General features: G+C 36.7%; 2 protein-coding genes across 13 annotated transcripts in view; one reads left to right on the forward strand and one right to left on the reverse strand.

Moving 5' to 3' along the window:
* The window catches only part of ZNF804B (zinc finger protein 804B), a 516049-nt gene that overhangs the window by 488463 nt on the left and 1466 nt on the right, over positions 1-26120 (reverse strand). The gene's annotated exons all lie outside the window — the stretch shown is intronic.
* Positions 1-26120, forward strand: part of TEX47 (testis expressed 47) — a 31963-nt gene that overhangs the window by 3506 nt on the left and 2337 nt on the right. For 2 of the 12 annotated variants that reach the window (XR_008296873.1, XR_008296872.1), the window contains one exon: positions 10862-12764. The exons of 1 other annotated variant lie outside the window; for it this stretch is intronic. The gene's annotated coding sequence lies outside the window, so the exon portion shown is untranslated. Of the gene's footprint in view, positions 1-355; positions 925-2680; positions 2699-2722; positions 2910-3444; positions 3723-10861; positions 12770-16926; positions 17299-26120 lie in introns of those variants that run through there. 9 more of the 12 variants (XR_008296868.1, XR_008296870.1, XR_008296864.1 and 6 more) reach the window with 9 other exon arrangements.

Below are 26120 nucleotides of genomic sequence, written 5' to 3' on the forward strand. Positions count from 1 at the left end.
CAGAATTCCTTCAGCAAGGTAAATTATGCTTGTTTGGGAAGAGTACTTGTTTAAAGTTTAAAGTGAATAGAAGAGCAGTTTACAAATAAAGTTACGTATTTCACTTTTATTGGTCAATAATACTTTCTGATATGAAAAATATCAAGTGAAAATTAATTTATTAAGACAAAGACATTAAAAATCAGTCATTTTTAGAGGAAGTTATAGAAACTATCTCAGTGGTAATACTATTAATTTACTTAGTATACTGTTATTTTACAGTTAAAGGATTTAAAGTGTCTATCATGAAAGTAACTGGAAAATAAGCACAAAGCAAGTTAAATAAATTACTTATATACTTATTTATCTTTTTTAGTGAGCACACCAGAATGAATTTATTCGAATGGAAGTTATCCATCCTAGTAGTAACCACATCAGGAGGGCTTATACTTGTTTCTGTCACAACATCACTGCTGAAAACATTTAGTGACTTTTAAGTGACAGATGAGTTAAGAAAGTTTATAAATCAAAGGGAGTGTAAAGAGTTTAGCTACCTCTAGTTTTTTGATTCCCAAATAACATATACTCCAACTTGACTGGTGACCTTAATATTCAGTCTTCATTCATAAAAACTTTGTTTTTAAATATTGCACTCACTGTCAAAGGAAATCTGCTATCATGAAACCTATTAAAAGAACGTGACACTGTCTATAAGGGAGAACACAAATATGTTTTCAGTAACTGTTGCATTATTGAGATTCCTATATAGCTCACTAATATCACGTTTTTAAAAGGAAGACACCCATGTACTATATGTTTGGGTGTATTTGATAAAATGCTGAAATATTCAGACCTTATGAATGTAATTTAATTTGACCAAGTAAAAAAATGTGACTTATTAAACTTTAGGACAACTCATAAGGTAATTCTCAGTCCAATGAGAGTTATAGTTTCCTTACAGTAAAATTTTCCATAAAACTAGAGTCCAGAAAGAAGTTAACCAAAACAGAAAATGAGTATTTTAATACTGAGCATGTACCATTCAATGTTCTTATAACAACGAACATAGGACATACTATATATATGTGTATATATATATATATATATATATATATATATATATATGTGTATACATATATATATGTATATATATATTCAATAAGCATGTGACATTTAAACTGGTGTGGCCTGTGCCATTCTAATTCTTTTATTTTGATATGGATATCTTTACAGTAAACAGACATGCCAATGCTCTTATGTTCGTTTCAGAGTAACCAAGGGCTTTCGGGAAGGTTATAGTTTTCATGAAGGTTAACTAAAATAATGTTATTTGGAAGGAAAAATCCTCCCAGGGTGAATTTAAAATTTTTACTGTCTTCATTTTAATTAAAGAGGCATCTGGATTCCTTCATGGAGAATTATTGTTTGATACAAATAGATTTTTACATTCAGGGACTTTATCGTAACTTTAGTGACACAAAACCACATTTCAATTCAGTTATTCCCACAATTCAATTCAGAATTCCCCCAACTTCCCTGAGAAGTAGAAATGAGACAGCCCATCACCAACTCTGAGATTATTTCATAGTGGAGAAAATGACTTAATATAGAATTAGAGTTCTCCCCCTTGTGGCCAATTATGTAAATTTCCAGATTACCTGCTGATGGGATTTAAGCAATAAACAGCACATAGTTGTTCAGAAAATATAAAGGGAACCCTCAAAGGCAATTTTCAAATGTCTGCTCTACTCTACTTGTTTGGCAGATAAAGATTCTGAGACCCAAAGACGTGAAGCGTTTGCACGCAGTGAAAGGAGGAATTGATAACACAAGTGTCCTATTTCCACTTCACTAATTTACATAATTAGCTGTGGTCACAGTTAGTTTAGGGGGTCTGGATTTAATTCTGAGTGGTCTCTTCACTGCTGCACATTACCCTTCCTGTGCTCCAGCCCTCACTCACATACTGCCTTCTCCAGATGTCCCACTGCATTTCCACAGGCATCTCTATCTCCATAAGCTCTAGATGGAACGCATCCTTCCCTGCCACCACACTTCCTTTGATTTCCCTCCCCCAGCTGCACTCTCTGTTGCTATAAAATGGACGACTCTCCACACAGTTGCCAAGTCAGAAACTTGAACTTCAGCCTAATTACCCTTCCTCCTTTTCATCAGTGACAGCCAATTAGTGCAAGCCCTACCCACCCTCTTTCCACAGAAAGTATTTCTAGTGTCTGGCCTTGTCTTTGGGCTCTCCTTTGGGATCTCCCTCACTCCAGTCTCCTCTTCCTCCTCTTTCTCTTGCTAGTCCATATAATATTTCCATCAATGTTAAAAGAAGCGTAGCACAAATTTAAGAGAGCCACCTCTGGTATCAAATTGCTGTGTTGAACTAGCTCCAGAACTTGAAGTGCTGTAATTTGCTGCTTCACCTTTCAACACCTCAGACTCCTCACCTATAAAATGAGTGTGATAACAGTACCTACATTATAAGATTGATTAGGGGTATGTTGCATGAAATAATGGTATAATAATTGTGCATGTAGTAAGCATTCAATAAATGTCATTCCTCCAATCAAAATTCTTCAATGACTTCCATTTCACCTCCAGGATAAAATGCAAAATTCTATCATGATCTGCAAAGCTTGGATTCCCAATATTCCACCTCTCTGTCTTCATCTTCTTTCTTTACTTCTCTTAGCAAAATTCTGCTTATTGATCAAATTATATTTCCTCTGTGAAGCCTGGCAAACTCGAGAAACCCTCATTGTAAACTTGGACTAAGAATACCTTCTGGAAGTGATTCAGTGGAACTTTTGTATTTATATGTTACTATTCACTGAGCCAAGAATAGGAACTCATTCCAATTCATTGGATTAAAAATAAAAATACTCCTTCCTGTTGAAGCATCTGAGCAAGCTACTAGTAAGGTATATAACCTTCATTTCATATTTTAAAGCTGTTTTCTTTATGTTCTTCGAGGCCTTGTTTCAGTAGCCACACTTACCTGTTCTTTGAGAGATACATGCTTGAGAAAGCTAATATTTATTATCTAAATTTTCTTAAGTTATTATAAAAGTATAAATATGATTCCATTTTATTCATACACTTCATATTTCTAAACTCTTTCTAAAATACTAAGCCATTTTTAAAGATCCTGTTTCTAAAACAGTGCATTAAATGCAAAGCCTTGATTTACGGAGAAATAAATGTCTGAATATTGAACATATTTACATTTTACCAAAATGCATTCTAGTGTAATGACCTCCCAGGGGAAATCTCTCACTCATGTCTCACCTTCTTTCTGTCTCTCTCTCTCTTGTTTATACTAGACTCAGTTTATACCAGACTTTACTTTTTGAAAGCAAGAGTAATAGACTACAACAAGGTTTATTTTATCACAGGTAAAACTACACACCTTATAATATTTTGATTCATTGATTCTTCACTTTCTATCCTATACAGTGGCAATTCATGAGTATATTCCAGCCAATATCAAAATGACAAAATGAAAAGAACATTGTAATGAGAAGACTTACCTTTGTTATGCACTCCATTGCCAACTCATTACGTGGCCCTGAACAAGTAATTTGTTCCTTCTGGGTTCTCTCTTCATCTACATTGTAGCATCTCTGAGCATTATAAACAAGTCCCTGAAGCCCTTGAACTGTGAAGCAAAAATGTGTCTGAATAGAAAGACTTATTGTTTTAGATCACTAGGAGGAAAAGATTAAGATGTTTTTATTAAAAATCTGAAGCCTAATGTGTGAATGAATGAATGAATGAATGAATCTACCTTATCAGAGAGTACCCATGGACAATACCCACATTTTCCTTTAAAAATTCCATCCTGGATGTATCCATTTTAGTGCAAGGATGAATGGGAAACTGACAAGCCAGAAATCTATATACAGGATTATGACATCTAAATAGCAAGTTTGGTAGCACTTATGAAGTCAGAAGAAACTGTGAAGAGTGGAACATTTTACTTTAAGGTTGATGGGAAGCCATTGAAGATTTTCAGCAGGGCATAATCAGACCGGTTTGGCTACTGAGTGAAGAATGGACTGGCAGGAGACATGTTGACAGACAGCCTTCTTAGGAAGGGGTTACAGGTCTTCTGGGAGGGGATGATAATAGTTCCCACCAGATTAATGACTATGGAGATGGATCTAAAGGGGCCAGTTTGAGAGAGAATCAGGAGGTAAATAAACATAGGTTATGAGGGAGTGAAAAGTGTCAACTATTTTAGGTTTCTAGTTTTTACCACAAGACGGTTCCATTCCCGAGGTAGGAAATATATAAGGAGTATAGAGTTTGTAAAGGAAAATGTGCTTTCAATTACTGATATATTACAGTTACACCAGGTTGGAATCACTTTTGTTTGATTCTTCAACTATTAATATCTTTCGGTGAGGTATAGAGAATGTGTTTCATATTCAATCTCATACTTTGTTGCAATGGCTAAGTACTAATATGCATCTTCTGATAAGAGCAAGTAACTTCCAGGAAAGTTAAAACAGTTTGATAAGTTAAAATAAATCAATCTAAAAGAGCAACTGCCCCAAAGATTATCCTGAGTCTGATATTCACTGCCATGGCTCCCCTTAATATCATATCTGCATTCAGTTGAGCCAAATATAAAACCAGCAGCTCTTATTGAGCTTAATTCCTTCCTTTAGTCAAATAAAGCTCATTCAAAATATTAATAATCATTTATTGATTCCCACATAAATTTATTCAATGCCACGCCATGCCATTGTCATTTATTGATATGTACAGTCATTTGTTAAGGGCACAAACATATAAAAGCCTCCATAGGGCCCTTCCAAATTCATTGGCATACTATTTATTCCATTTGCAATAAAAATGTAGGTAAAAAGGTATATTTTGGCATTATATTGAAATGACTTGTCCTCTGTTTCTCTCAGTTAGTTGCAGGACAACATGACACACACTGAATTTTACTCTTTCTCCACATTTAATCATTCAAGTGTGAACTGACAAAGTGTGTCAAACACTTAATCAGGCATGGAGGTGTGGGGGTGCCATGCAATCATGAGCAAATAATATGTGGTCTCTATCTCCCTCTACCCCAGACACAAAAAAATTAAAGTTACAGTAATTATATTAATATGTAATAATATATAATTATAATTATTGTTATCATCTTGAATATACAGGTTGCAATTATTTTCTAACTTTACCTAGGGTAAAGAATTAGGGGATGCCTCTGAGGGAAGAAAGATACAAGGATTTCTGGAAGTTACATAGAACTGAGCCAAATAAAAGGCACGGAGTAGGAGGAGAGTGTTCCTGGTGGAGGATACCAGGGATGTGCTAAAACCCAAAGGCCAGAAGAGTCACACTGTGTCGGATGGAAGTTGAGAAAGAATATCAATAAGGCAGGGGTTGAAGTACAAATGAAGTACTCTTATGAAGTACATAAGAGATGAGATTGGATAGGTAGGCCTGGGACCAGATTATGCAGACACTTAGAGCTATATAAGCTAGATAAGCTACCAAGATTTCATCTCAAGTGAAATGGGACACAGTTTTGTTTAAATCAGAGAAATGCCACAATCAGCTATGCATTATAGAAGTACCACTTTGAATTGAGAGAAGAGATGAGAAGAGTACTTGGTAACTAGACCAGGTACACCTATCAGGAGGCCACTACAATAATCAGGTAAAGACATGAAAGGAACTCTATACAAAGATAATGACGATAAAAAGAGAGAGTGCTGCCAAAAATCAAGAGATATATATCTTGGTTTCTGATTGAAAGTAGAGAGTGTGAAGAAGACAGAGTCAACATGAGCCATGGTGCCATTCCCCAAGATAGGCAATACTGGAAGAACAGCAGTGTGTAGGGAGTGAGGTGAAGTTTTCTGTTTTGAACATGCTGAATCTGAGGTTTCTGCGAAACATCAATGTTAAACTATCCAGTAGAGATTTGGATATATTCCCCAAAGCTCTGGACATGGGTCTGGTAGAGACAGAGATCGAACATCACCACAGATGATGACTGAGCTTTCAGGAGTAGTACTATCCCCCAGCACAAGAAGATAGTGAAGAAAGAAGACAGTCTACTTCAAAACCCTGAGGAATGTCCTGGGAAGAACAAGGACCCACAAAGAAGTCTAGGAAGACATTATTTAAATTGCCCAGAAGCAGAGAAAATGAAACAGATAGGGGAAGCGTCAAGGAAGCCAAAGGAAAAGCACATTTCTTTTAAAACAGAGTACTCGATAGTATCCATTGTGGTCTCAAAGTCAAGTAATAAAAGGAATAAAAAGTAAATCTAATGACAAAGAGATCACTGGTGACTTGGAACAAGTGACTGGAGACAGAAGCAGGATGCAGTAGGTCGAGGAGTGAGGGCTGGGTGAGGAAACAGAACAAAGTATAAACAGCATTTCTACAAGCTTGGCTATTGACTTAGTGAATCTGCAGAATCAGTTTAGGAATGCAAAGGACCTTCTTGAGATTTTAAAGTTTTTACTAAAAGAGAGCCCATCATTTATTCTGGTTCCAAGAAAGGAATCTGTCCTCTCATGGGAGATTAAACATCCAATCATGGCCCAAGAGGGAGAGTTCTACCCAGGTTTGAATGGCAAAGATCTGGTCTTGTACCTTAAAGGTCCTCAAGTGACTATTTGTACAGTTCTGGAAAAGAATGATTGCTCAATAAACATTTTGTTTAGATAAATGCACTAATCTCTGGGAGAAATCTAACTATGCAGAAAGTGGCTTTAGAATATATATGAGCTCAAACTTCTGGTTATTCCATTGGTGCTTCCATGGTCAAACTTTTATAGTTGACTGCAGATTATGCCATGTGCTTTATGTACTTTGTGGATCAGCCCCATTACATTTGTAAATTTTACTCTGACCATTATCCAGACTGCTTCCTTCTTTGCTCAGTCAGGGCATGCTAGGAAATTGCAAATTAGAATCAAATCTCAATTTTCCAAACTAATGATTTTAAAGAGCAATAATGCATAATCCGAAATGATGGTGAATTCATGAACCATTTATCTCTGTAATGTATATTCATTAAATTTGACTATAAGTACATCTTAGATGTCATTCACAATGAAATGATGAAGCATTTCAACTGAAATGGCTCAAGAGGACTTGCCAGGTTTTCTAATTTCTCTCTATTTCTGCTTCCTCCTATATCCTATTATATCACCTTTTATGTTTAGGTGACTCATTAAAATAAAATAACATACCATGTTTTTAGGATGGAGAAAATAATAAGCAGCATTTCCTTACTGTTGCCATCATCCTCTATAGTGCTCTCTCTCTCTCTCTCTCTCTCTCTCTCTCTCTCTCTTCCTCCCTCCCTCTCTCTCTGAAAAGTTTCATTCAAAAAAGTAACGAGAACAGTATAATGAACCTTCAACAGTGATCAGCGTCTCTTTTTAAAATTTACTTTTTGTTAAGTAACATGACTATGATCTCTGAGATATCATAGATTAAGAAAGGACACAGGAGCACCTGGGTGGCTCAGCTGGCTAAGCATCTGACTTTCACTCAGGTCATGATCTCACAGTTTGTAGGTTCAAGCCCCATGTTGGGCTCTGTGCTGACAGCTCAGAGCCTACAGCCTGCTTCAAATTCTGTGTCTCCCTCTTTCTCTGCCTCTCTCCTACTTGCGTTCTCCCCTACTTGTCTCTCTCAAAAATAAATATTTAATTTTTTTTCATTAAAAAAAAGAAAGGACACAAGTATGATAACTAGAAGGAGCTTCATTACAAGGTGTATTACAGTGTCGTCCTTCAGTGATGAAAATGGAGCAAGTAGGGGTTCAAAGCACAGCACTGACTGATGGTAAGGCAAGAGCTAGACATCATCCACATCTTGCTTATCCTCTACAATGAAATTAAGGCTACACCTCTACTGCCTTATTCTTGGTACACAATATTTCCAAAAATCCACATATTATTAAATGCTATTTCCCACCATCTTACAATGTGCAAACTGTATGCAAAAACTTGGAGGGTTTTAAAAGTCTGCATATTAGCCACATGATTATCAGGCTGAGTTTTTAGGGGTGAACAGCTGAGTGATGAGTTGTAAGAAGCAAAGAAAGTTCTCACGTCAGTTGTTTTTTAAAAGGATATCATCCATGAACGTACTCAATATTTATCTCTTTATGGGATGATTTCAGCAATTCCTGTATTCCTTTCACCACCCACAAGGGGAGGTAATTAGCAGCTTGACATTTTCACTTTTGACCTTCTTATATAAGCAGCAAATGTTTTTCTAGACTTGAAGATGTTTAGGGATTTCATATAATATTAAGTCGAAATGAGTATAGTGTTTTCCTCAAGAGTCCTCCCGTCCATAAAAACTGCTTTGTGGGATAATTCTTATGAGGGCCACTAACTCATGTCTGCTGCTAAAGATGTTTACTCAAGGGATAGTGCCATGTCAGAGATGCTGGAGACCCACAGCTTACAGGCAGGCACACTCCACTCACAGAAGTGCCATTTCTTATCTCTGGCACTACCTGGCTCTCTTTGTTAATATTAACCAAATGATAACTGTGTAAGCACAAGTAATTAGTTTACAAATGACAAAAAGACAATGCTTCCCCTTTTGTATCATAGAAGAGACACCAAAATATCTCTTTGATGAAGATAACTCTCAGTTGATTAACAGGAATAAAATGCTTACATAAATAGAATTATATGTGCATACTTGGGATAGAATTATAAGTTAGACATATCAGTATACACACACACACACACACACACACACACACACACACACACACACGAGTATATGCACAATGCTCTTAACCCAAACTAGAGAAACCAATTAAGATTCATGAAACTACTCCCAATCAAGTGGGAGAATCAGGGATTTAACTATCAAAGTTTAACAGAACAGTACAAGAAAATCCTTTTGTATAAATAATACAGATCATTCCGTTACCAGATATGTCCTGCCATCTCCTCTCTGACTCCCATCTGAGAAGCTGCCCATCAAACTTTCTCAGAGTGTCTCCTCCCACAGCTCCTTGTGTGGGTCACAGACTGCCCTGCACCTTTCCTCCCACCCAATCTCTCTCTCTCCCCCTGTTCCATTAAGTACACACACGTGTACACACACAGGCTAGACTAATCATTATCTATCAGAGGCAGAGAGAGGCCATTTGTAAGGCAGCGATTGATGAAGCTGAAATAAGAAACAGACGAGATATCTGGAAATACCAGAGACAGAGTCTCCTCAACTCCTGATTCCATTTCCTAGCCCTGACTGAGGCCCTAACATTTTTGAACCAGGAATCTTCTCTTTTGTTTAAGTCAGTTGAAGTAATTTTGGGGTTTTTCTTTTCCTTGAAGCAAACAATTTCTTAGCAGCCTGACAAATGTTTTTCAAACAACCCACTCACACACAGTGCAGAGTTCTAGGTTTCGTACTAGAAGATTTGTGTTCCACTCTCTTATTTTCTGCTAGCTAACTGTGACCTTAAGACAGTTATTAACCTCTCTGGGCCTCAGTTTTTTTGCCTATAAATTGAATGAGCATCCAAATATTAAATGAGATAAATCATACATGAAAATAACCAGTAACTCAATAAGTCATTATTGAATTCATCAGAGTTTACAGTGTGCTCTCCGAGTCTGCAGTTTTCATAATGCAGTTATGACAATACGCTTTGTGACAAGGACATGAGATGGTTTGAATTCTGACCAGCAGCCTAGGGAGACCTCAGGGACGTCAGGCCAATTAGTCAAACTGCTGATACATAATGCTTCTGCAGCAAGCATCCAGTCGTCTAGAGATATTCTAGAAAATCCCCTAGCAGGGTAAAGCACAGGGTTAGTCCTTTAGCTGGCTTTTGCTCCTGCCTTTAATATTTTCTGGAAGAGTCTGAGCTACTCTTCGATAAATGCTTAAATACCACTTCAGACAACTGGACCCTGATAAGTTAATTAACTTTTATTAATATGTGTTATGAATACCTGACTTATACTCTTCAATAATAATGTGAAGATTAGAAAATCACTCACCACTGTAATTAAATGGTTTAATATACTTATGAGGGAATTCATTATTATTATTTTTAAAAACTCGAATTCTAATAAGATGAAAATGGACTTATGTAGGTTTTATGAGTTTTGTTTCTATTACATGTTTCTAAGAAGAAATTGGTTGCTTAATCACATGTACCTGAAGGGATAAGGTAATAACACTATTATGCGTTGTTACCTGACATACATAGATTGATTTTTAATATTCATAATTATGAGGAGAATTAGGGTATGATAAAATAAGAAATAGTACATAATAATAAAGAAAGTAAATAAACATTTTTATTTTCTCCTATGAAGAGAGATAATTTGGGGTCTTCACCTTGAAAAATTACATTATTTGCAATTTATATGAGATAAAAAAATTCAAAGTATCCATTTCACTTTTCAATTATTGTGCATTCTTAGTGTCTTTGGGTTCTTGGAAAACGCCTTTATAATTTTGTGTAATTGCCAATAGCGAGCTTTTATCATTAGTTTTTTTTTTACTAAAACCTGACCATTAATTATACCTACACTTTGACTGCAGTACATACGAATATTGTGTCAAAGTTCTATCTGCTAATTTTGCCATGTGTGCAGGAACCCAAATTTTACACTTACTTTAACTTTTTTTTAAATGTTTATTTATTTTGAGAGAGAGAGAGAGAGAGGAAGCAGGGAAGAGGCAAAGGTAAAGGGAGAGAGAGAGAATCCCAAGCAGGATCCACAGTCGGGTGGCTTACAACCCTGGGATCATGACCTGAGCTGAAATCAAGAGTCAGATGCTCAACCGACTGAGCCACTCCCCGCCTACTTTAGCTTGATATTTTCATTTTGACCCACTCTAGGCAACTATGACTCAATGAATGAATCCAAGAATGACCAAGGGGACAGAGTTTTATTGAATGCCTCCTGAACTACAGACTCTGCAGTACCCAGGTGCTGTCATTTAAATGGCAGTCTCCTGCTGCCAGGAGACTCAAAAAAAGAAAAACAGATATGTGAACCAACAATTTAAATGCCATTATACTGTAATAAAGGGATGTGAAAATCATCATGGTGGCACACAGAGAGAATAATCAATTCTCCAAGAAATGCTTTCACATCTGAGCCTTGGAATCTGAAGGTCCTGGATCCAAGCCCAAGCTCTCTGACACTCAGGAGTTGTGAAATGGGGAGCTTCATCTCATCTGCAAAACGAAGCCAATAGTGCCAACATTTTAAAATTGTTTTAAACATTAAATAAAACAATGCATGAAAGGCGTGCTTCGGCCTAGTATGTCTGACATAAAATGAGTGCTTCTAACCTGCTGCTGTAACTGTGACCTGGGAATTAGGGAAGAATTTAGAACTCCAGGGCAGCTTCATGGAGGATACTCACAGGACTTACCAGTGGGAAAAGGAAAGGATAGAGAATAAGAAAATCACAAAATCTTCCTCTGCCCCGGCCTCTGAATTACAAATCAAGGCAGCATTGGTGAGTGGCCACTGGTTCACTAATTCCCTATTGTTAGTGTGTACAACACACTCATGGGCTCCTTGTTTGAAGTGCAGATCCCCGGCCCCACCCCAGGCATTCTGATTCTATCAAGTCTAGTCTGGGGACATCAAATTCTGCAGTTTAACCCCTTTTAGACAGTAACTGAAGAAGAGGAGCTCTACAGACAGTTCTAACTCGATTTTACTACAAGTAGCTAAATTGCCATATTTGGCTTGTAATTTAAGTCTTATCGTTCATCTTTATGTTCTAGAATCAGGAGAAAGTGACACATATACACACAAAAAAGTACTTACTACTGATTGCATTTAAAGCAGCCAACTTGATGGCCTTTCTCTAGAATATTCACATTTTAACCCCAATTTTTGAAAAATGAACCATAATGGCAAAGATTGGAAATGTCCTCTTCTGAGACATTTGTCATACAGGTTTATTTGTATAATGTGTGTTTTCCATTCTAGACTGTAAATTCCATTCAGGCAGACAACAGGGGCACCGGATTTGCATCAGTAGCCCCCTCAGCTCACACAATGCCAGACAAAGTTAATCAAGAAGCATTTTGTTTTTAGAAAAATGGAAAATGCTTGCATTCTTTGGCAGGAGAAGGAATGGCAGAAGAATCACAGGGCAGGAGTAGACAGGAGAAATATTTAGGAAGTACAATGAGCAGGTGTACCGATCTGATGAGGCATTAAAGAAAAACACTCTCAAGCTTCAAGCCTATGTTGTTGGATGAAAACGATGTCCCCAACCAAGGAAGAACACACCTGATGGAAGATATATTTTTAAAGGTTATGTGTCTGAGATGTCTGTGAGAGATAACAACGAGTGAAGGACTACACATGTATATGAACCTAAAATTCTAAGGTGTGGTGAGCAGAATAACAGCCCCCATCAATGCCCGTGATCAAATTCTCAGAACCCATAAATTCTATCTCACATGTCAAAAAGGTCTTTGCAGATACGATTAAAACTAAGAACCTTGAGAGGAGGAGCGACTCCTGGATAGATAGGTCCAGTCTAAACACGTGAATCTTTTAAGGCAAAGAGTTTTTTCCAGCTGTGGAGAATCAGAGAGATGGTACCAGGAAAGAAACTTGCTGGCTTTGAAAAATGGAGAGGGGTAATCATAAGGCAAGGAATACAGGCAAATTCTAGAAGCTGGAGGAGGAAATGGATTCTGCCTTAAAGCCTCCAGAAAGGAAGGCAGCCCTTCCTGTCCCTTGATTTTAGTCCATTGAGATCTCCGTATGACTTCTGACCTACAGAACTAAGAAATAATAAATGTATTGTTTTAAAGCTATTAAGTTTATGGTAATTTATTAGAGCAATAGGAAACTGATATACATGAGGTCTGGGTGGAACATAAACATTTGAACCCATTCTTCAGATTTCTGTATAACAGATATAAAATAATTTCCTTCCTTAGTTAATGTCCCCTCCTCTTAGTTTCTGCAATCTTAGAGTACCCGGTTTCAATGCAGGGCTGGGTATTTCTCCGTTGTCATTCAGCTCTACACTTACCATTCATACTCTCTTCTGGGACTGGAAGCCACAAAGCTACAGCTGGCCCTTGAACAATGTAGGGCTTAGGGGCACTGACCCCAGGCAGTTGAAAACCTGTGCCTAACTTTGACTCTCCCCAAAACTTCACTCCTTCTGTTGACCAGAAGCCTTACTGATAACAATGAACATATTTTGTATGTTACATGTATTATATACATATTTATTCTGACAACAAAGTAAGCCAGAGAAAAGAAAATGTTATTAGGAACATCTAAGGAAAATACACTTACAGTACTATATCGTATTTAGCAAAGCAAATCTGTGTATACGTGGACCAGGAAGTTCAAACCCATGTTGTTCCAAGGTCAACTGTACTAGCTGGAGACGTGTAAACTACATATCCATAGAGCTCCTTGCCAGCCATTCTGGTTAGGTCTGCCAATGGAAAGCACCGGTGGGAGAGTGGAATTAGGAAAAGGAAAGAAGCCATGAGCTTCTTTCACCTACTTCTGCCTGAAGCTGCCTTGGCATCTTAGCACTCCTGGGTTCAGGTAGCGATGGCAGCCACACAGCACAACGGCTGGCCTCTGCGACACAGCACAATGTAGCAGCAGCCAGCAGTGGTAGACCGGCCACTCGGGCAGGGAGGCCAGCAAAGAGAAGACCTGCAAACTCGTAGATGTTCACAGAGCAGAACCTTTGGCGGTTTCAGAAGCAGCAGCAGCAGCCAGAGAACCAGAGTAAGGTTTCCAGGGCTTAGGGAACACCAGTCCCCTTTTGCTCCTCCAGTCCCAGGGGCTATAGTGACTTCCTACAATTACTAACCTCTGGGTATCACAGCACCTTCCTCTTTTGTCTCCCTCAGAGCATTCAACACAGTTGGGAAGAATTCCTTGCATTGTAAACCCTCTGTCTGAAAGCTAAGAATGGTTTCTGTCATCCTGACTAGACACCAATACAAATGCTTTTTGCAACAATGATAAACATTGACTGAATACTTTCTATATGTATTCTGTGCTAAAAGCAGAATGTATGTGTCTAAGAGCTTGTATCTCCCCACGGACCTTAATATTTGCTCATAATGTGATCTTATGTAGAACATACACAACCCTTAGCCACATACTATTTCCTCCTTTCAAATATTTTACTGTTAAAGTAGGTTTTTTAATTGGGGAGAGAAAGTGATGGACGAAAAAACACCCGATTGGCTCACTGGAATATCCAAAGTCATTGAAAGATATTTAAACCCAATAATGAGGCTGGATGCTTATCAGCACAGAGACAGCAGTTTTAGATTAAATATCTATCTCAAATGGAAAAAAGGAGAAAAAATTCCTTCCACAAGGCAGCAAGATCATAACAACAACTCATCTGCTTAACTCGATTTGCTTTGACAAAAACAACAGGAAAATGTAGCATTGTCATGAATTAAAGCTGTATCAGGAAAGTAGGGCACATTGAGCATTTTCATTATGAAAGTTGTGAAAACACAGAGCTGCTATTGGCAACAGTCGTGTTAAACACAAAGCTAACTGGCCTCCATGCCCGTGCTTCTCTTCCCAAGAAGACAATTCTAGTAAAGAGCAGTCTGACAGGGTTATTCCAAAGAGCAACAGTTTCAACAAGTTAAAGTTGAAGCACCAAGCTCTCAGTCAGTGCTGAAAACATTTTAAGGGGTCAAGGACACCTGTTTGTGACAGAACAAGCCAGCTGCTCTAGGAGAATCCATCAGCTGCCATTCGCTGTTGCACTTACTAAGTGCCTGATACTTTGCTAAGCACATGATATTCATTAGCTCGTTCACTTCGTACGATGGCCCTAGAAGACCATAACATCACCAGTGAGCAAGCTGAGGTTCAAAGTGGCAAAGCAGTCACATAGCTACTTGGGGCTGGAGAGGGAGGTCACAACAGGACAGGTCAGTTCGACTCTAACATCAATGTGGCCTCAGGACTTCTCTACACTGATGCAAGAAGGGGAAGTGTTCATGCTCCCACCCTTAAACTGTAGGGGTAGGAGGGATACATGCATAAAATAAGATAAAATACATGCATAAACAACACAACAAAACCCTAAACACAGCACAGTTGTTACCTTCAAATTTCAAATAAAGATAAAAACATGTAGCCTTTGTCACCAACCAACACTGGGAGGGACTTCTCTTTTAGTGGGCACACATGCATTTCAGAGATCTAAGGAAATTATTATTGTCTTGGGTCGTCAAATGTATTATATTATACCTTTGATCAAATTTCCTTAACAAAGACACAATGAGTTTCTGTAATTGATTCAAAACCTTCTTTAAAACCTCCATTTTCCTTTGTTTTCTTGATGGAAATGTTCTATACCCTTAAAGCAAGGAAACTCTCCTGTGGCCAGACCACCCCAGATTACCCTAAAACAGCAAAGAGGAATATTTTGGGTGAACTTTAAAACATATCATTCCTGTGTATATATCTGAAAAGTGACTTCTCAGTTCTCTTCTTATAAGAAAGGGACTAATTATAATGAACTTACTCCACAAGTAACTACGTTACTGATAATTCGACTTTGGTGCTTTTATTTTATTTATAAATCATTTGAGTTTGTAACAACAGCAACAACAACAGCCATGTTACCTATCTCATTTGGCACAACTCATAGAAAGTAATTAGAAGTTCTCAAGCCAGAACTACTCGAGCGTATCTAAAATTCTGTAGTGAGATTAAAAGCCACATTTTTTCCCCAGATGATTTCCTCATTTCCTTGTTTTGCCTTGCTCCTAGGATTTTCTTTGAACAAAGCATACACATCATAGCTTCAAAAAACAAAACTACAATCTGAAAACAACTGGTCAAACATTAGTGAGTCGTTTCCCAAAAGGGAAGTAACATATTTAGAGGTTGCAGTTTCTTCACCAAGCACAGCACTCATCAAGATCAGAAACTGAATCCTAGGACTAGCCTGATCTTCATGACTTAATGAAGAATTTAAAATTTTACATACCTAAATTTTTGTCACACAAGAAGATCACACATTGTATTCTAGTTACTGTCTGTTGGGTCCAATTCTAAGATCTTCAGATTAAGTGATGCTTATATACTGTATAAGTATCTATTCCCTGTAGAGAACTGGTTTTCTCTATCACTTTCAAAAGTGGAGTCCACCCTGATGATCACAGAGTATATAGAACTGACTATGGCTTAAAAAAAAAAAAACAAAACACACAAATTCACAGCAAAGTGACCTACTATTAGAAGGGACACATAAGGTAGATTCATTGCTCTTTATTACTTTTTTTTATGATGATAAACAAATCATCAGTGGCTGTCACCAAAGATTTTCTAGCAACATTAGACAGAACTCTTAAAATCATACTGTATAGCAAATGGATATTGGAAGATGAGCATTAAATTTCATTGAAAATATATGGTCAGTTATTTACATATATTTAAATTCATTGAAATTAGGATTGATTAATATAAGCATTGTTTGGGTTTTATCTGTAAACCTCTTGGCAATAGTCCTGTTTCCATAGTAACACAAACTTGTATTTTATCCCCGTGCATGTGCGTGAAATTATAACAACTTTTGTAATAAAGTTTCCACATCATTTGCACATAAATTTCATTTTTTATGAAAGTCCAAGCTAGAGGTTTATTTTCTTAAATTATGTATTGTTATCTTGCCACTAAATACATAATTCACATCTCCCCTCAATGAAAACACACCAGAGCCATCCCTAACCACTTGCAAGAGATTACTGAATCTACATGATGGTCGGATCTTTGAATTTCAACATGTGATATTAAGGAAAAGATAATGAAATACTTCACAGATGTCACCCTGGATATAATCTGTGTGTTTTATTAGCATAAATCCATTCATTCTTGTCCAATCAGAATTCTTTTGTTCATTTGTTTCAAACAGTTAACAAGTTTGCTTCGGTCACTCAAAGAGAAGTAGAAAACAAAGCAGCTGAAACACTGACATGCCTATCCTGACCTAAAAAGAGGGACTTAATTCAACAGTTTTCTGGTGGCTAAGCTGCAAATTCATGCGTTCTTTACTGAAACTCATTTTGACATCATTTTAAAAAAAATATGGCAGTTTATAATCTGGTGTTCGGACTTTCACCGCCTTTGGGGTAGGTGGTACTTGAAAAGGGGGACATCTGGGGCTTCCAGGGAGGTGTGATGTTCTCTATCTACATCTGAGGCATGAAAAAGCTGTACGCTTATGATCTGTGACAATTCACATCTTATTTTATTCTTCGACACAAAAGTTAAAAAATAACTTTCCGTTCAGATACCACTGTGCCTAACATAGCAAATGTTGGGGATTTCATGAAATTACAATTATTACTTTAATTGATCTCATCACTTTTTATTTAAAACTCATGCCTCCCCCCTCCTAGGAATTAGCACGTGTCTAAATCAAAGACTAAAGAAATTATGAAAGATAGCCTCAAGATGTGCCTTTGAGATGATCTGGCTTTTGTGTTCCTAAGTTCATCTGCTGTAAAGATGATGGATATGATATAAAAAGGGAAATATCTGGGGAAGTAGTTGAAAGTGTGGACAGTATTTTTCTAAGTGTATGATAATGTTTTGCCAAGTTTACCATCTTTCAAGAATATAAAACCATAAGTATGTTATATTTCAAAACCTGGATTACATTACAAAGTGTAATAAATAAAGCACTTTGAGTTGCAGAAAATTCAATTAATGTGTAATAAAATAATGCAAATGATGTACAGGGAAGATTAGTTAGTTCTCACAAAGTTTTCAGTCCTTTACATGATTTAACAATGAAAAACCACCAGCTGTCTCTGAATAGTTGAAGGGCTGTCATGTCCTAGAAGGGATAGATCTATCCTCTTGCTTCCAAAGGGCAGAGTGAGGAACAGTGACTAAAAGCAAGAGGGAGTCAGAGGCATTTGGGTAAAAGCAAGAGGAGATTCAACCTTGATGACATTAGTTTCACAAGAGGATCAGTCACTCTGGTGAGCAGAGGGCCTCCCACCATTGGATATGTTCACCCATGTTAAGAGTGGTTATATTAGTTTCCGATGGGTGCTCTAACAAATTACCACAAATTTACTGGCTAAAGAGAATACAAATTAATCATCTTTCAGTCCACCAAGTCAAAAGTCTTACTGGGCTAAAATCAAGGCACTAGCAGGGCTCTGATTTTTCTGGATGCTCTATGGGAGAATCCATTTAGGTGCCTTGTTGAGCTTCATTCTTTGACTTGTGGCCACTTCCTCTGTCTTTAAAGTGAGCAGCATACCATCTTCAAAGCTCTCTCTCTGCCTCTGACATTTCTGCCTCCCTCTTACAAGGGCCCTTGAGATTGCAGTGGGTCCATATGCATAATCCAGGACAATCTTCTCAACATCCTTAGTTTAGTCACATCTGCAAAGCCTCTTCTGCCACGTGAGCAACAGATTTGAACGTTTCAAGGATTATAACACAAACATCTTTGGGAAATTATTATTCTATCATCGTGATATATTTAAAAATTTATACTGGGAGATTAAACTAGATTGCTAAGGGTCCTTCCAATATTAATATCCTACGAATGAGGCAAAGAAATCAAATATCTGTTAACAAGTGTGAAAAATTTATTTGTATAAAGAAACTGAGACTACAGGAAACCGGATTCTTTCCATTCCATATAGTATTACTATCGCTCTGTATCTCCATAATAGATGGCTGGATATTTTAGCTAAAATTCATTGTTTAGAAGAAGTCCAAGCTTCTCTTATTGACAGTGGCCACATCTTGGCTGATCCAAGAAACAACAAAGTTGTTGGAGAGTGTGTGACTAGTAAGTTCAAGCAATGGGAAAGTATTGGCAACTATGCAAAAACCACCCTGTGGCTGCTCCAGGATGGTACTTCCTCAAGGGCTATAGTGACCAGTGATCAAAGAATTATTGTCTCTCTTTCAAAAGAAAGAAAAAATGACAGAGATAGAGAGAGAGAAGGATGAGGAGGAGGAGAAGAAGGTGGAAGGAAGGATGGAAAGAAGGAAGGGAGGAAGAGAAGAAGGGAGGAAGGAGACAGAGAAGGAGGAAGAGAGGAGACAGAGAAAGAAAGAAAAGGTGTAAGAACCCCTGTTTTTTCTCCTTATTATATACTCCTAAATAGGAAGGGAATAACCAAGTCCCTAACTTGAATTCATTTCTCAGAAGCTATTAAATATATGCCAATGAAAAATATGGCTTAACTAACTCATGTACAAATTTCATCTATTCACATATAGCCAATCTTCAGTCTCTTGTGGCCTTTAACAAAAATGTTCTGAAATGGTTACATGGAATAAAGCACTCTGCAATTTGGATTAATAGGAAGTATTAAATTATACTCGAAGCAATTGACCAAATGATCTTGGTAGATGTTAAAGTGAGAAGCATTACCATGAAAACAGTGACCACTTAATCCATCAGTATAACAGTGTGCATTCTAAAAGATTCTGACTAACTAACTTGGGAAAAAAGTCTCTAAAGAAAAGTTTTCTTCATGGAGCTACAAGCAGGACCAAAGGGAACTGTTTACACTAATTAAATTTCCACTGAAATCCTTTTTTTTTTTTCCTATTAAAATCAATAGTAAACCAGAAGCTGTGCTTAGTACTGGGGATATAAGGATAACAGCAGACATGACCCCAAAGGTCTCACATTCCATGGCCAAAATGGAGACGAATAAACAACTACAGTTCAGTAATAATCTAGGTAAGCAATAGATGTGATGGCAGCCTGAAAGAGAAACATTTGACTCATGGTAGGGAGCTCAGTGTCAACTCACATGAGAACCCAACTCTTTAGTTAGGTCTGAAAGAATATATACGACATGGCCCAACAAATGAAGGCAAAAAGAGGATTTGTGCCAGAGGGAACAGAATGTGCAATGGCATAAAGGTCTAGAAACACCTATCATAGTCAAGAACTCTGAGTAGTTGGGTAAGGCTAGAACATAATAGGATCAGGTAGAGAAACAGAGTTAAAACTAACGATGCAGGTAAGGACTGGATCATGAAGACTCTTCGATACCATCCAGGGACTTAGAACATTTTAAAGATAATGTGAATGTAATTAAAATGGCCACCAGGGTATCTTTCAACTTCACATTTTGATGAAGCAAATCAATAAGAAGGGCAGACTTAAGTAGGGCTTCCAGCCCCTCCACCATTCAAAAAGGGGGTTCAATGGTTATTTTCTGTTTAGAATATGATATTTATTTTCATCCACAAAGAGGAAACGCATTTGGCTTTGCTTGCCAAGAAAAATGTTAGGGAATATAATTATTCATTGCAAAATGGAGATCTGGCAAGGATACATGTGTGTGGGGGGAGGTACTGACTGTATTTGTTGCTCAGGAGGTAGATAGGACAAGTCAAGTGCTGAGTAATAGCTGTGGGAAGGTGGGCAGGGGAAGAACACTGGGAGGTAGTTCTGAATGGAGATAGGCAGGAAGCTCTAAATGCGGAGGGTGAACAGAGAAGAAACGTGTCTGCTTGGGCTGGGAAGCAGACAAAATGGCATGCTGCTCACCATTCGCAGGGGTTTGTACCTCCGGAGTTAGACATATACACCAACATTTGTGCATAAACCAAAAAAGATATTGAAAAAATTGATAATCATGTTAACAAAAGGAATAAGGATCAAGGACAAGAGGAATAACAGGGAGGGGAAAAGATTGTTTGGAAAAAAAAAAAACTGGCAGTATCTGTTTCAAAATAAACTATATCCTGCCTTAACACCCACACTAAAGTGAAATAAAATTTGCCAAGAGAAATTTGCCAATTGTCAAAGGAAAAAAATTGGCAGCCCTAATTATGCTTGTTACAAATGAACAAAATGAATGTTCTCCATTCCATGAATCGTGGTCAAAGCCTGGATGACCAGTACAAAATCCTGAGTGGCATCCTTACCTTTAGGTATTCTATATTTTATTATTTATTTATAGCCTGACTTACTTGCACAACAGAACTAAGTCATATGAAAGAAACTTTACACATGAAAATGATCAAATATAAATTTAAATGAATGAGAGCCATGGAAAATAAAATTAAAATGAAAGCTGAACTGGGAATAGGAGATGAGCAAGGATGAGGAAATCATGTTGCTTGGAATGCCATCATCAATTCCCATGGCTTTGTTAAGCCACAGATTTCTCCCTGAGTTTCCTACCAGCCAAAGAGGAAAAGAAAAGATAGCTAACTCTAATAGCTGTCTTTATCTGTGAAGAACAGTATATTATCAGTTTTTCAGAAAGATATGCTTAGATTTTAGGTATCAAATTCGAGTGAAAGAGGGGATTAGTTCAAAGCATGTTATCAGGGGTCCATCTCAGGAAAAGCAAGATCATACATTAGTAAATATTTCTAAAAGCCCTTTTTCATTTCATATGCCATATAATATCTTTTTGCACTTTTTGTTTTCAATAAATTGACAAGGTCTTAGTTATAAGTGAGAATACTGTCTAAGGTATAAAGTAATTCAACTCTCCAGAATTTCTCTTCAAGTTCAGCATGTACTTCCCAGGCAAGAGAGACTGTGGAAGTAGGGAACTGGCATATTCCTTTCATCATTATAACTACACCTTGTCATGAAAACATATCAAATATTTAATTTCTCTCTCCACACCTTATCCACTAAGTAAACCTGACTCATAATATCTATCTCCAAAAGGCTGTCACCTGCCATTTTATAAGGATTATCTGAAAAAGTATACTTGTTAAAACCAAGATATTTTCAGGCAAAGTAGCATTTTTATTTCAATTTTGCTTCAAATTACTTTCTACAAAATATGTATGTATATTTTAAGGAATTATTCTGACAATGTGCATTTTGAACAAACCAAATTCACACTGAAGTCAATGACTTCATAAAGTTATTCGAAATATATATACTCCTGCTCCTTGCTCCCAATACAGCCTAAAACCTACCTACATTTCAAGCTTTGTTAACACATAACACATGAAAAACATGTATCATCGTGCCTACACATTGTACAACAAAGTTTTCATAGTTACTCTTTCCACTACAAATGATTATGTTCTATGTTAAATTCCACCTTCATTAAGTCTAAACATGATGCCAATATGTTTTACTTTTATTTTGTTTCCAAATTGTGGAGTAGAAATTTAAATTCGAGGTCATCTTAATTGTATATCTAAAAGAAAGAAATTGAAGTATTTGATCTATCAAATTTTAACTATGAAATAAATACAGTATAATCTACTAAAAGTCATGAATTATAGCATTCAAACACTCATTTGATTCTTCTCACTATGGAAGCTTTCTAAAGTCAGATAGACAAACATTTAAGACCTAGAAAGTTGACACTTATATTTGAAAGCATAAATGCCAACTATAAGTTTCTGAAATCAGTTAGTTGAAAAAAAGAAGGGTTGAAAAGGCAATGAGAAGAAAGGAGGTTACACACTTCTTAAAAAGTATCACCCTGGGGCGCCTGGGTGGCTCAGTCGGTTAAGCGTCCGACTTCGGCTCAGGTCATGATCTCGCGGTCTGTGAGCTCGAGCCCCGCGTCGGGCTCTGTGCTGACAGCTCAGAGCCTGGAGCCTGTTTCAGATTCTGTGCCTCCCTCTCTCTGACCCTCCCCTGTTCATGCTCTGTCTCTGTCTCAAAAATAAATAAACGTTAAAAAAATTTTTAAAAAAAGTATCACCCTAAGCTGCAAGAGAGTGGTAATATGCTAAACATATACCATGGATCAAATATACAACTACAAATATTATTAATATTTAATCAACCGATAACCTGAATGAGTCATACTGTTAAAGACACAAATTAAGTAACAAACCATACTCAAATCTAAATTGAGACAATATTTTTCTTTTTTTTTTTCAATTTTTTTAACATTTATTTATTTTTGAAGGAGAGAGAGACAGAGCATGAGCAGGGGAGGGGCAGAGAAAGAGGGAGACACAGAATCAAAAGTAGGCTCCAGGCTCTGAATTGTTAGCACAGAACCCAACCCCAATGTGGAGCTTGAACTCATAAGCCAGAGAACTCATAAACCTGAGCCGAGGTCTGATGCTTAACCGACTGAGCCACCCAGGTGCCCCAAGACAATATTTTTCACTACAAAAATAACTAAGAACCGATTCAAACACATTTTTGACACTATAGAGAGAATATTTTTTGTTTTACTGAATTCAAACATGGGGATAGAAGAACTTGGAAGTTCACAAAAAAATGAATTCACTTATAGATTGTTTTCTTAATGAATACTTCAATTACTGTAACAAAGTTTTAGAGTTAACATATATGATGGTAAAAGACTTTATAACATAATGTATAGTGACTTCTTATGTTTGAGCACCAATAATAATGTATCTGTATCTAGGTGCATGTGTGGGTGTAGACCTGTGTGTGTGTGTGTGTGTGTGTGCATATGTATCTCAAACGGATCTTTTAAAATCATCGTTCAGTCATCTTATTTCAAAGTTCTGATAGGGTGAGGGATAAATATTCTAAATTGTGAGGATGCAAATTTATTTTCTAAAATCAGAGACTTTTACCATCAAGTACTATGTCATCATACTAAATGGTCTACACAGTACTATGTAATACTCTGTCATTTTTCTTTTCTTTTCTTTAATGTATCCCCACATTTAAAGTAACATAAACTATCTAAAATCAATTATTCACATTCTAATTAGGATGAAAAGCAGTATGCTATTTTTTTTCATATCCAGTCTCGATGCAACAGATAAGACATTTGCATGTGTTTACTTTGAAGATAGGAGCTGAATTTTACTCTAGGATTTTCAGTTTGCTGATCTGTGAACATTGTTTGGGGGTAAAATGCTTTATTTCTTTCTCAAGTATCCCACTAAGTATCTGTTACAAGAACTCGATGTAATGATTCAATGTTTTCTAAATGAAATCCTTCGAAATAAAAATGTATATAAATATAATAATTTTCCTTATGTGGTCAGTTTAATGTCGTATGTTCAGATTCTACAGACATGTGATTTGAACATGACAAATGTATATAACTACTTTAAATATAGAACTGAATAATTCTATCTAGAAGACACCAATTCATATTAAGTTATATTATTATTAAAAAATAAATTTAAATTATATTAAATTCATATTATCCAAGTATATGTATGTGTGTGTGCGTGCATTATAGATATAGATAGATAGATAGATAGATAGATAGATAGATAGATATAGATATAGATATAGATATAGATATAGATATAGATATAGATATAGATGATATATATAGATATATATCAGAAGAAATTCTTGTTACATCAGAAAGGAATTGTGGCTTTGCTCCTTTCTGTAATGAAATTACAGAATATTCTCATTTGATAATTGTGTTATGTGCTACTTTTAAAGAGCTCTATTAAAACAGGAAAATATGGATTAAAGTAGAAAGGAGGGACACTTAGATTAGAAAAGTAAGAACCAAAGTTGAAGTATCGCAGACCTTAGTAAGAGTGAATTAAATCAGCTAATGGTTTCCCAGTCCAGAGTCCCAGATAAACTGCCTCTCAGTGAGTTGAAATAATCCAAGTCAATGATGTAGAGGTCAATTTGAGACTATTCAGGGTACTAAATTTGAAAAACAAACAACAAAAAAAAGGTATTGTCAGAGTAGAAATGTGTTTTAAGAAAAAAAATTAATGACTATCTTACGAATCTGTGAGTTTCGTATTTATGTTGATGAAAAAAATCAATAAATTTTAGGTCAACCTGAAACTAACTAGGGTGTGTGTATTGCTCGATATAAAAAAAATGACGTATAACCACAGTTTTTAGCTTCATGCTTCACAACTCATTAATAAAGAAGGCAAATACACACTCTTATACACTAGGAAACTCTTACTTAAGTGCTCAGGGGACTAAGGTCCAGAAGGTAGTGACCTATTTTAATTTAGGAAGAAAGACTAAGTGTCATGTAATGTGAAGGCAGTGACTTTTTTCAAAAACCTTCCTATGACAGAGAAGGAATGAACATCAATTTTTCACACACTGCCTAGCTCATGTGAGAAACTACTGAAACCTTGAAAAAGCCATTCAAATTCCATAGTAAAATGTAAAAGAAGAAAAAATAAATCAGTTGTAGGAAGCCCATATACAGACTAACAGATATTTTTAAATCATGCAAATGTAATTTAAGCACACTCAAATGTGTTAATATTGAAGAGAACAATCCCATGAGTCAAAGTGTAGCACCTAGATAAAAGTAAATGAATTAGTATTTTAGTAAAAATGAGCCCAGCAGCAAATACGAACAGTGTCCTGTGCGTGTGAGCACCTGGTCAGCTAGCAGAGCCATGTGGATTATGGGATGTCTTGTCACGTCCACACTCATGTGTCCAGTCCCTGGGGCATCAATCAGACTTCTGGGAGATGAATGACCAATAGTGGAGGAGGGAGGACACCTTCTGACCATGTGACAGAAATTTCCTCTGCAAGCCCCTTAGATTTTGGAAGATTAACACCATATTCTAAAGCAACTTCAATAGAACTGAACACTAGGAACCAGGAAATAATTCTTCCTTTATCCTGTGAACTACTAAGGCATACATATACTATAACACACTACCCACTTCAGATCTCCATAATCAAAGAGAGGGTTTTGGAACACAGCCACAAAGATTATTGAAGCATTGGAAAATAATAAAAGGTGGAAAATTCTAGGTTTTCAAGATGAAATGAGCTTAAAGAAAAATTTGATATATTTAAGTTTGCTATAAGGAAGATTCTGACACTGTGGGTTGTTAAACATTGAGGTGGTTTGCTGAGACTGCAGAAACTCCAATTCTGAGAATCTTTAAAAATAGAAAGGATTCCGACCAGCTGCTCAGAAGGATTGAAGTGGGCTTTATTCAACTAAAACTCTCCAAGACCACTCTAACCCTAAGAGTTTATTTGAAAGTGCCAATATAAACAGTATATTCCATCTAATGCTTTTGATTCAGTACTGCGTAACTGAGGAAGTCGGAGGGATTACAATAACCCCACACTTCCAGTGCATAAAAACATGTGAGGCAATAGTTGTCATAATTAGGACTTAGTGATACCTCTGGGCACTTGGACTTTCTGATTTTAAATTTCTCATGCAAATC

This window comes from Acinonyx jubatus, chromosome A2 (assembly GCF_027475565.1).
Source record: "Acinonyx jubatus isolate Ajub_Pintada_27869175 chromosome A2, VMU_Ajub_asm_v1.0, whole genome shotgun sequence".
Classification (NCBI taxonomy): domain Eukaryota; kingdom Metazoa; phylum Chordata; class Mammalia; order Carnivora; family Felidae; genus Acinonyx; species Acinonyx jubatus.